Consider the following 12153-nt stretch of genomic DNA (forward strand, 5'->3'; position numbering starts at 1 on the left):
GACACCTAGGAAGTAGAACAACTGGTGAAAATTTGGGGGTTCTAGGTCAAACATAAGTGTATGAAGAAGGGATTTAAAATTTGAGTATACGGAGGGGGGCGTTGAATCGATAGTGAACGCGCCCTCTGCCTTTAAACCGACAGTGACTGCACGATTGCACATGTCAGCAGTACACTGGCAGACCATAGCATAATGGGCTTTTTGAATGGATTTTTGCTTAGATTCCTGGAATGGGATCTTTGATTAACACAGATTTAAGATGTGTTTTTGCAACCAACCTTAAAAAACATCAGTAAATACCCCCTGAAAGATCTAATAAAGAGGTCGCTCACAAGTGACGATTATCAATACGTCATTATTTGATGTCAGTGTCATGCGCCCGTTTGTAGTTCTTATCGCCGGCCGTTTACTTTATTGATTGCATTTTCTGGTATTAATCTAATCCGTCAGGATTATTGTGTTAAATAAAATTATGAAATCATATAAATCACACAAACTGTACAGTATTGTCTTAATGTATTGTTACATTTTATAGTTTATAATGTTGCTAATATGCATCGATCTGTTCCAATCATTTTATTAAATTTGGTTGTAATGAAAGACATCCATAAAAATGTAACAGAAATCATTATTTATTGCATAGGAGTTTAGTTTGATGTCTAGGGTCTGATGTAACACGTTTTAAGAGCCGCGAACCGAACGTCCACTTCCTTCCGGTTCGTTGTTGATAGCGTCCATAGCTATCACCATAGCAACAGTAGAAAACGTAATATCCCAACGTTTTTCTGGCGAGAAAGGTACAAACAAAGGAGGGGAAAGTACAAGACACACACAAAATCCTAAAACATCTAAAACAAGCATCTAAATATACACAAACATTAACACACACTAATGTGTGAACAAATAAACCTAGCATGTGTTGCCGCATGCCGACAGCCTGCCTGGCTTTTTCAATCAGCTGGACCTATCACAGCTTATTATCAGCTCCTTTGAACCGTGGGCTCAGAGCATGATTGCACTCTCAATTAATGCCTGTATGATCTACTTTGGTGAGGCAAGTAATGACAAGGCTCAGCCTCTATGTGTGTATAAATGGATGTGTTTTTATATCCGCATGTGCACACACACACATGCATGCATATGCTTATTTGCAAGTAAAAAAGTGTTTTGTGTGGGTCCAGATTTCTGTAAATTCACAGAAATGTCCATGTGTCTTTCCCTTGCAGGAGGAGTATGCTGGCAATGTGTGTGTGTGTGTGTGTGTGTGTGTGTGTGCGCAGTATCTTGTCAGGGGTGGAGAAGCAGTTTAGGGAAAAATTGAGAAAGACATATGGGGCTCTGCATTGACTGAATTTTCAAAGGCATCCTTTTATCTTTGGCCTCCTTCATAACCGATGGAATCTGTCTGCAGAGAGTCTGTAGAAATTCTTGATTATTTCACCAAACTGTCATCTCTGATGGACCTAGAGATTAAACCCAGCACCTCAAGTTGCTTTACACTAGTCACAGAGAGATAACATCTTGAAAGTTTGTGAGTTTGATATTGGGTTAGCTGTGAAGACATAAAAGCTTTTTTCGCCCTGAGTTTGTGTATCTGCATGTCCACTAAAAAAAAAAGATAAAAAACATGGGCCAAAGTTGATTGACACATTGGGAGATGAAAGCACCACAGTGCCTGGAAAAACCAGACAGCTTGTCACTGTGCACGGCTGTTTGTGTGTGCATGTTTCTCTACAAAGACGAATACAGATGAAAGGTGCCATGTTAGACTGCACACACTGTTGAAGTTAAATCAGATGTAAATACTAATGTTGTGCCCAGTGCATGGGGGCATAATCGTCCTAGAGAGAGCACCCCCTTCACAATATATCTGTAATAAAATCTATGATTCAGAATAACTTTGTATTAAATTGTAGTGATCTTTATATTGGGAAGAAAACATAAAAATATAGTTCTGATAAACCCAGAACAGGTTGAAGTAAAGCCAATGTCACCATAATATAAGGTTTTCTGTTGTATTTCAAATAAAATAATAATAATAAAAAATCCTTGATTTCATTTGTATGGTTGGAGTCTTTTATCCACATGATTCACCAACAGTGTCATGGACCAACTAGAAGCTGTAACCCTGGTCCTTATTGGTCACTTGGGAGTTAAAAAACAAACAAACCATAAATGGAATCCTTGTGAAACCACAGTGCGCCACCTAGTGGTGTCCTTGGTGCTATAGTACAAAATAATCCACTTGGGATTAGCACTGGGTAATGCTCCCATGATTAAAAAGGATTTTCTCTCTGGGGTTTTAATGAGAATCTCAGGAGTGTTTTTAGTGTTGTCTGTGCAGTGGGCTCTGTCAAAACTGCTGCTTCCACATGTGTATCCATCCAACCTCTCTGTGACACTGTGTATGAGTGCATGTGTGTGTGTGTGTGTGTGTGTGTGTGTGTGTGTGTGTGTGTTTGCATGAATGCTGGCTGAAAATACAAACAAAAAGTTCACCACGAAACGTGAAATCAATAATAAAAAAACAGTAACATTTTGATTAATTGTGTTCATTTTACCTCAGGGATGTTGTTAATATTGGTCCTGGGGTAATATAAAAATATTCTAACATATGTCAGGTTTATCGGCTATAGTCTGCTAGTTTATTGATCATTATTGGCAAGAAAGAAGTTCATGTTCTTTCAGATTATTTGAGGGTGTATCCTTTTTTTCTCTCCTAATACAGCTCTGTTAAGAATTAGTTCTAATGTTCTATTAAGTATAAAAACGTTATGTTAGGCAGGTGCTCAGGAAGAGTTCAGCTACAGTGCCAGGGGTTATGTATACTCACTGTTGCTGTCCAGTGTTTCACACCTGATTTGGTTATTTTGGATTTAAAACTTTTTGATTCTAAAAAAAAAAACCTTGTGGTTACTTTAAAGTTAGGAGGAATGGAAGATTATCAATTTAATAATGTTGAAATGTCATCAAAGCACTCTTGCCAACCAATAAAATGAGAGGAGAGAGAGAGAGGGAGAGAGAGAGAGAGAGAGAGAGATGCTGATGAGTGAGAGCTTGTGTAAATATTTACAGAGATAAAGAAAGGAGGTAGAATTTCAAGTCTTTATTTGATGCAGCCTTCTGAAACTTTAGAATGATCTAGTAAAAGACATGAAAGAGCCACACTGCAGATTCTCTGCCTATTGTGTAAGATTATGGTCGTCTGTGCAGATTGAATTTGTATTGTTACACCTGCATTATATGCTCAAAGATGAACTATTCAGAACCAACACTGACAGCACATTGTTTTAATTAAGAGAAGTATAAATAGACATCTGCCAAATTACTTCTAAATGCATTATTGTGTGACTGACCTGGAACATGTGTTTATTATCCTATAGGTTTCTCTCTTTACTCTGTAAGTGTCAGCCTTAGTCTCCTAACTGCCTTTCCTGTGGCTTTAGATTTTTTTTCAGTATTCAAAACTCTCACATTGTTTTGCCCTTGACACTTTCTCTTTCTGCATGTCAGTGTGAGAAGACAGGCCTGAAGACCGCAACTTTGCCTTTTTCATGTGTGCAGGCATTTGAATGTGTTGTGAATGCATGGCTTTGTGTGAGAGCATGGTGGGGGGGAAGGGGCAATTGTGTGTGTTTTTTTTGGGTGCGTGTGTGTGCCAGACTGGCCCCAGGGTCCAGAGCCATCACACTTTATGAGGTATGGCAAGGTGAGAGAAAAACATCTGCTAGCCCAAAGAAAGGCCTTGGTCTGGGACTCATACTGGGCCTGGTCAGCGAGCACACACACACACACATACACACAGACATGCACACAGTTACCAACATTCATTGAAACAGGCATGCTGAAGTAACACACACTGCCAAAACATTCAAAACACACACAAGCGCTGATGTAGATTTTTTACAATAGACTCCAAACACAATAGCAAAATACACAAACAAAGCTGTATAAAAACACACACATATTTATTCAAACAGACATTGCACACATACTACTACACACAGCACTATCTAAAGACACAAACAAATGCTCTTTCATGTAGACGCACAGACACCCTCCTCCTTAGGCTCTCTTTTCTCTGATCCCCCTGTATAGGTTGGCTCTTGTTCTCTCTTATTCTGGCGTTTCCCTCATGTCAAGGGCATTGGAACAATCCCCTAGTACCTGCCATCGTATCCCCCCCTCCCCATCCCTCCGCTCCTCTCTTCCTGCCTCCCCTCCTGTCTTCACAGAACACCCCGGAGAGGAGAACTGCCATGTAAGGTCTAGTGGAGAGAGGATAGACACAGAGAGCGTTCAGACCGCCTCTGACATCGGAATCACTGAACCTGCCCACATCTATTCTCTCCAACCTTGTCTGTCAGATTGCCTGTCTGCATGTTGTATGTGTGTGTGTGTGTGTGTGTGTGTGTGTGTGTGTGTGTGTGTGTGTGTGTGCAACTCTGCCTTTTTTTAACCCCTCTTCCTATGCAGGCCGAGTCGGCTGACAAAGTAACTTTTCTTTGCTGTCTCCAGGAATCTGTGGAGGAAGATGCTTTCTTTCTGTTAAGGTGTTTTTGGCCCCTGAGTAAATTTGTTCGAGCAGGTTGAGGGTGTCTGGTTCATGGCACATCAGTGTTGCTTATGGGCTTATGGGCGGTGCTTATGGGCTGAAAGACCACGCAGGCTTATTTCCGCCTGTAAGTACACATTCAAGATGAAAAAACCCCCCCAAAAAATGTGTTATTGACCACTTCATGTGTGTCCTGCCTGACATGAAGCCACACTTTAAGGATGTTGTCATTGTTTTCCTTCCCCAAAAAGCAAAGGCCCTGTTTAATATAACTTGTCAAGTACCTGTGAAGGGGTTTGGTTAAATTACAGTCATCGCTTGAATACTGCTTGATATTTTCCATCTAAGCTGCAGAGAGTACAATTTCTTTCTGTCTTCCTTTTAGCCTGACTCCCTGTAATCATCATTTATCTGCTCTGCCTGATCTGTAATTGTGAAACATACAAACAGTCTGAAAGGGTATAAAGAAATGGAAATCTTGCCTTTTCCACCCAACTTAAATAAATAAAGATTTGTAATTCCAATCCTTACATTCAGTGGAGTGAACAGGCATCGCATCAACCTCATGAGTTTAATCAAAGTGAGCTATAGGGAATAGAACTGGTGTTATTCTTACAACTCTTTTTGTAGCTCTGGACATTTTCTTCTAAAGGTATATTGCAGTATGGAAAGCCGATTGAATATTTAATAGATATCCTTGATATCAAAGCTCAGTTTCCTGTACTAGTGAGGTCTTTGACCGCACTAGTTTACAAGTAGAATGTTGAAAGACTTACTAGTAAACTAGTAGACAGCAAAAATTCCTACATGTTAACTAGTAAGGTGCAAAATATCTACTAGTTAACTAGTACAAAAAATAGTGTGTCTACTAGTTAACTAGTGCGCCTAAACATGTTTACTAGTTAACTAGTGAGAGCCAAAATGTCCACTAGTAAGCTAGAAAGGCATATATATGGACCATACTAGCTAACTAGTTAGGATAAAACGTTTTTACAAGTTAACTAGTAAGAGCAGAAAGGTCCACTAGTTGTACTAGAGATGACTTTATTAGTCCTACTAGTTAACTAGTGCGGCTCTAAATGTTCACTAGTTAACTATTAAGAGAACAAATTTCCACTAGTTGCACTAGTATCATTTTTACAAGTCGTACTAGTTAACTAGTGAGACTTGTTTTATTAGTTAACTAGTGAGACTTATTTTATTAGTAAACTAGCTAGATCTAAAATGTCACTAGTAACACTTGTTGCACAAAATGATAACGAGGAGGTGGGGGATAAGTGTGGATTGAGGCTTACGATAGGCTCTAAAAATCAAGAACAAAAATAACATCAAATCAGGACCCAGAATTTGGTTATAATCCCACCCACTGCATTTACATATTGCACACTAGTCAACTAGTTGGATTGCAGGATTAGAACTAGCTTACTAGTCGATATCTGTTTTCATTTTACTAGTTACTAACTTATCGGCTATATTTGTCAAACTGTTTTTACAGACTACATAAGGAAGGAGCCTATTTCCTTATTTGTCAAACCTTTACTATAACAAGATGCTCCACGTTTATCATTTTCGAACAGGCGGTTGCTGCTCTTCTGATATAGACTTAAACAAGAAATGAATCTCGTACATTTTACTTTATTCTCATAAATTAACAATTTTAATCTCTAAATTTTAGTTTTTTTTTCCTTTTACGTAGCCCTAATCTTGAATCCCTTTATTTGTCTTAGTTTACCGACTTTAGGCCAAATTAAAACGTATTAAGTACAAGAACATAAATTCTGTATCAAGTTCCAGTTGTTTTAAAGTCCATCATTTTATCTGATTAACTTTTTTCCTTTTTAAGAACAGCATGAACTTATATGAAATATTTACACATTAATTTTTAACTTACAATTGCACCTTGGGCTGTTTTTTATCACTCTACTGACCTTAAGATGTACTCTTTCTTATGTTTTCTGTAAATACTGTCTTGATGGGATAAAAAAGGAAAAAGAAAATCATGAGAACAGTTCTAACATGATCTTCTATCTTATTTTATATTTCATTAGCATGTACTTCAACAAGTGTTTCTAGTACGCATTTTGGCTTTCACTAGTAGTACTAGTTAACATTTAAAACTGTAGTAGTTAACTAGTTATGCCAAAAAGAGTACTACTAGTGTAACTAGTGACATTTTGGCTCTTACTAGATAACTAGTTAACCATTTTGAGCCACACTAGTTCACTAGTAGGACTAAAATGTCCTGAACTAGTGTTACTAGTTGGCTTTTTGCACTAACTAGTTAACTAGTGGACTTTAAGAGCCTCACTAGTTTACAAGTAAGGTTAAAAAGAGTCAAACTAGCGTTAGGCTCACTAGTTAACTAGTAGACACAACATATATCTTACTAGTTAACTAGTAGATATTTTGCACCTAACTAGTTAACGTACAGGAATTTTTGCTGTCTACTAGTTTACTAGTACACATTTCAACGTTCTACTTGTAAACTAGTGCGGTCAAAGACCTCACTAGTACAGGAAACTGAGATTTGATATCAAGGATATCTATCAAATATTCAATCGGCTTTCCATACTGCAGTAGTCTACAATTTTTTTTTTTTTGTATTTCCAATCATTTTTTTAATTCAGGCTTCACATTATTCACATTTGTGCTACATTAGCGAGAATTGTCACATTGCTTGCGCTTTACAGCCAGTTAATATTGGTGTGCATGGTCCAAAACAATGAATATTCATCAGATCACTCATGCTTGTTAATGACTGATAGAAACAAAATAGGAACCCACCAAAGGTTGACCAAAGGTTGTTTAAACAAAAAAAATGTGTGTGTGTGTGTGTGTGTGTGTGTGTGTGTGTGTGTGTGTGTGTGTGTGTGTGTATGCGTCATCATTTTCTCTTTTAATTTGAGCTCCCAGTAAGCTCTCTGACACTGGGCAAACTTGCTTTGAAAGTAAGACCAAAGCAGCATAACAAGCCTTATGAAATGTGAGACACTCACTCACATTCTCCTGTCAGTCTTTTGTCACTGTACATGTACTATGAATCAAATGACTCTTATTTGTCCTTTGAAGCAGTTTATCCAAGAGGTGAAATTTTGAAACTGTGAAAAGCAGTGACTAGAGAGGCTGTCTTACCATCTCAATAGCTCTGTATTATGGAAGGAAATTATCATTCCTCTGAAGTGAGTGCACTGAAATTGACTCGTCCCTCAGCTCAAATGTGTGGGCATGGTATGTGAATACACAGTATCGTCTTCAAATAGGCTTGAAAGAAGTGCAGTATATACACGGTGAGTGTTTGAATAACACGGCAGCAGAGTTATTTGATTTCTGCTACAGTATTCTGTTTATCTTCAGCAGTAAGTGAAGCAACGTGGTAAAGCAGTTCAGCTCAAAAGAGCTGAAAATAAATCTATGAACACAACAATTATTGTAGGCTTGGAAGTTTGTATAATCTGCTCAATCAAAAGGCAAACACATACTGGGTTAAATCTACGTTAATGGATTCTATTAGGTCAGAAAAACAACTGAGAGGATGCCTGAGGAACATTCACTACTTTCCAATGTGGTATGACCAAACACTGGATGAGAATAGCTAATGGAAAGTTGCAGACATAATTATATTGCTCTATTGTTACAGTAGAGTGTGTATGCCTCCTCATTATCTAGAACATACATATTTGTGTTATACAGAGAAATATAACAGTCATTGTAAATACCCTAACACCTCTTTTGTAGCCAAGTCTGTTTTGCACATTATTGCAAATGAGCCACCAGGTTGAAGGCCCGAGTGTCCTCTGCATATCATTCATATAGTTTATTTATAGCATTGATAGTCATCCTCCAATATTTCTCATGTCCTCAGATTTCCTACATTAGCTTTTTTCTAAATCGCAGTTTGTAACAGAAGATGGTCCAGGACTGAATAAATGTCATCAGATCCAGTATAGGGATGGATTAGTGATGATTAAGATGAGCAATTACTCACTCACTCTGATGTAAAAAAAAACATTAAAAAAAGAATGTAGTCTTTCATCGCATGCCTTTATACTGTGCAGTGGCAAACTAGAAAAAATAGGTCAGACTTGACCCATCACTTTCACGGAAAGTTAAAAGAAAAAGCACTCTGGAATATATGAATTAAAAGTCATCACAATCATTTAAGACGGCTCAAAGTGAGTAATGAAGTGGGAGTGAATTAAAAGAGGTAAACAACTTGAGGAATGTGGAATAAGTCACCCCTCATTGGACAATCCAATTCTTGGTGAAGACTCAGCATTCAGGTTAAAGTTGTTCAGTGTAGCAACAGGGATGTTGGAAGCATTAAGATGAGATGAACTCTCATCTCTTATTAATATAAATCCTAAAGTGAATCATAGAGCTGCTCAACATCAACCGCTATAATGAACATAATCAGTCCTCCCTGTTTCATCATCATTACAGTTGCTAACGGCGACTGATCAGTCTATAATCATACTAAGTTGTTACTTCTAATACTGCACATTATTCTAACTCTATCTTATTTATTGTTGTTGCTCTGTTTGTCTCTATCCTTCTCCTTCTTCCTGCATCTCCCTCTCAAACTTTCCAAAGCCCAACACAGTTTGGTCAGATAGCTGTCTGGTTTAACTCAAGATCCGCTCGTGCGTGTAAGTGGGATTCAGAGGGAGCACAGATGGGGGGGGGTTGTATACAGATCACAAAGGGAATGCTACTTTCAAAATCATGCTAGTTTTCAAAAGTTACCAACCTTGCCTTTAACTATAAATTAATAAATTGGGGGTAGCTAAATTCAACCATGCACCTATAAGCATTTTATTTATATTTCATGGAATCTTAGATGTTTTACTACTACTACACGGAACTCAAAATTCAGTATCTGCAAGAAGATCATAATAATGTTTTAAATGAATATATTAATAAAATTGTTTTGGAAATTTAGAGAGAAATCGTTTCGGATGATTGATGCTGATATTAGACATAAAGTGAAGTCCCCCCAGGAGGAAAGTTGCAGGTGTTGGGGTGACTTCCAGGTGGAGGAAGTAGGGGAAAGAGTGTAAGGAAGAGATGTTGGCAGATAGAAGACAGAAATAAAGGATGAAAAGAAAAAAGGTGAGTAAAGGATAACAGAGGGTGAGGAAGTGGAAAGACGTTGGACAGGAAAAGTAACTTAATCCAAAACGTACTTTTGTGCAGACAAGCCAATTGACAAAGTTCAAAGCCCACCTCTTCACAGGCATGAAAACACAAGCACGCACACACACAAACATACACACAGAAGACACACACTCGCTGGCTGGCAGAACACCCCATTATGGCACCTAGATTATCCAGCAGGCATCTGGTGAGGCAGCTAACACGCTCTAGCAGAGCATGCATGCCAGGCCATATGTGCGCATGCGTGTTTGCACTGTGTGTGTGTGTGTGTGTGTGTGTGTGTGTGTGTGTGTGTGTGTGTGTGTGTGTGTGTGTGTGTGTGTGTGTGTGTGTGTGTGTGTGCATGCTAAAATGCGTTTCATTGTGGGTGCCCGTTTTGTTGGTGGATGTGTGTGTCAGGTGTCTGTGGGGACAGCTGCTCACTAAATAGTATTATTGTGTCTAATTGGGGATTACCACGTCAGTGTGTGGTGGTGGTGGAAAGTATTTTGTGTAAGCTGTTGACAGAAAACACAAGTGAAAGAAGCAGAGAACAGTGGGATCCAGATGCATTTGAGAGGTCATGTTTGGTAAAAAAAAAAAAAAACTTTGGAAGTCTTTGAATTATAAGACAGATAATCAATTTGGCATCAGCAGGAAAGCTACAGAATGGTTTATAATGAAACACACAAATTAACAAATGTTCACATAATAGCACTGCCGTTTTTCCAAAACTTAATGAATTTAGCATTTTGAGACAATATTTAGGGTGGGACATTATCAGCTCCTTTATGTACAATTCCAGTCTAAAAAACGCACATATCAATGTCTGTTTCCAGGTCCCTGGGAGTGGTGCTTGTGCAAAACTAGATGTATAAAGCCTTTATGGTGGCTTCTTTGGGGTCCGTGTGTGATGTCACAACATCAAAATAGGAAACTCTGGTGTTTTGTTTTAGATAGGAATGAGGGAAAAAGTTCGCACACCAGAAGCTGCTCCAATTAAATTGAATTTAATGGAAAAATCCCATGTAACGTTTCAGGGGCCCTCGCCCTTCATCAGACATGAACAAGTGAATGGACACACCTCCACATATATATACAACCCCCGAGGTCACCTGAGAGGTCATGTGATACACAACCAGGAACAATATACAAAATAAGCTATGCAAAACATTCATGTAAAAGGTCCACTGAACCTATGCATGTTTTTGCCTTGGTATTTGTAGTGTCTATGCAATATATATATATATATATTTATATAAATCCACTACTACTCCCATCTATGTATTCCTCTGCATTTGGACTCATGCTTTGCTCGCCGTACTGTCAGTGTTGCTAAATCTGCCTTTTTCTCGCAGTATAGTTCTGTATAATACTACAGAGTAAAAGATGTTTCTGAACATATATTTCTGTGTTCAGATGTATACGTGCACCTGTGCATGTTCTGGCATGTGCAAAAAAGAGAGAGCATGAACCCATAAAAATCACAGATGGAAATTCACATAAGCCCCCACAAATTCTTTGATCTTCACACCCACTGTCCCTGCAGCACTTCGCCAACAATCGCTCAGATAAATCGCTTTGGGACCTGCCTCCATGTCTCCAAACAGCCAGTCATACAGTACCTATCCGTCTAAGCCTCGACACACAGTGTTATAAAAATAACACGGCAGCACTTAAAAAGGCACCGGGGGGAAAGGAGACATGGCAGCCAAAAGCACTTCTGTTTATTTCTAATGGGACACCCACATGAGGCGGGAAGGGGGTCTTTGTCACAAATCCACGGGGAGAAAACAGTTCAATACACTGCCATGATGGACTCACTGGTGCCAAGAACAACTTCAAAAATATATATATGTTGTTGAAGCACAATCATCCTTGTATCATAAAAAACCCAGGCCTGGCAGGATTACATACAATCAAATGAAATGATAGAGAAGAGAGTTTGGAACAATACTCATTACAGTGATGTGTAAAAGTAATTCTGCATAAAGGACTCTTTCACAGTTCTGTTGCACATATATTTGTTTGAACCACTGTAGCGTGAATTTGCTAATCCGACATTATGACAGCTCTGTATCAACCGAAACAAGCCTTAATATAAGCTGAAAAAAAACGTGCAGCTTGCTTTAGCTTCATATTGAATTAAGAACCACATCTCTCTCAAACAACAACAAAACAACAAAACACCAAGAAATAATCAAAAATACAGTTAGGGTTTGATACCACAAAGGTTCCTGTAGGTACCGTGTGTTGGAAGTCACATGACCTGATATATAATATCTGCATGTCTGTTTTCATCATGTGTGTGTTTGCAGAGCTCAGCAGGAGCGTGGCCATATGGAAACACGGCAGAGGCTTTTTGCACCTCTTCGTACCTCCTGCTCTTTCCACTGCTTATATTGCCGCAGGGAGGAAAGACGAGGGGGTATAGAGAACGAGTAAAGAACTCTAAATGGCTTCGT

The sequence above is a fragment of the Labrus mixtus genome, chromosome 2 (assembly GCF_963584025.1).
Source record: "Labrus mixtus chromosome 2, fLabMix1.1, whole genome shotgun sequence".
In the NCBI taxonomy this organism is placed as follows: Eukaryota; Metazoa; Chordata; class Actinopteri; order Labriformes; family Labridae; genus Labrus; species Labrus mixtus.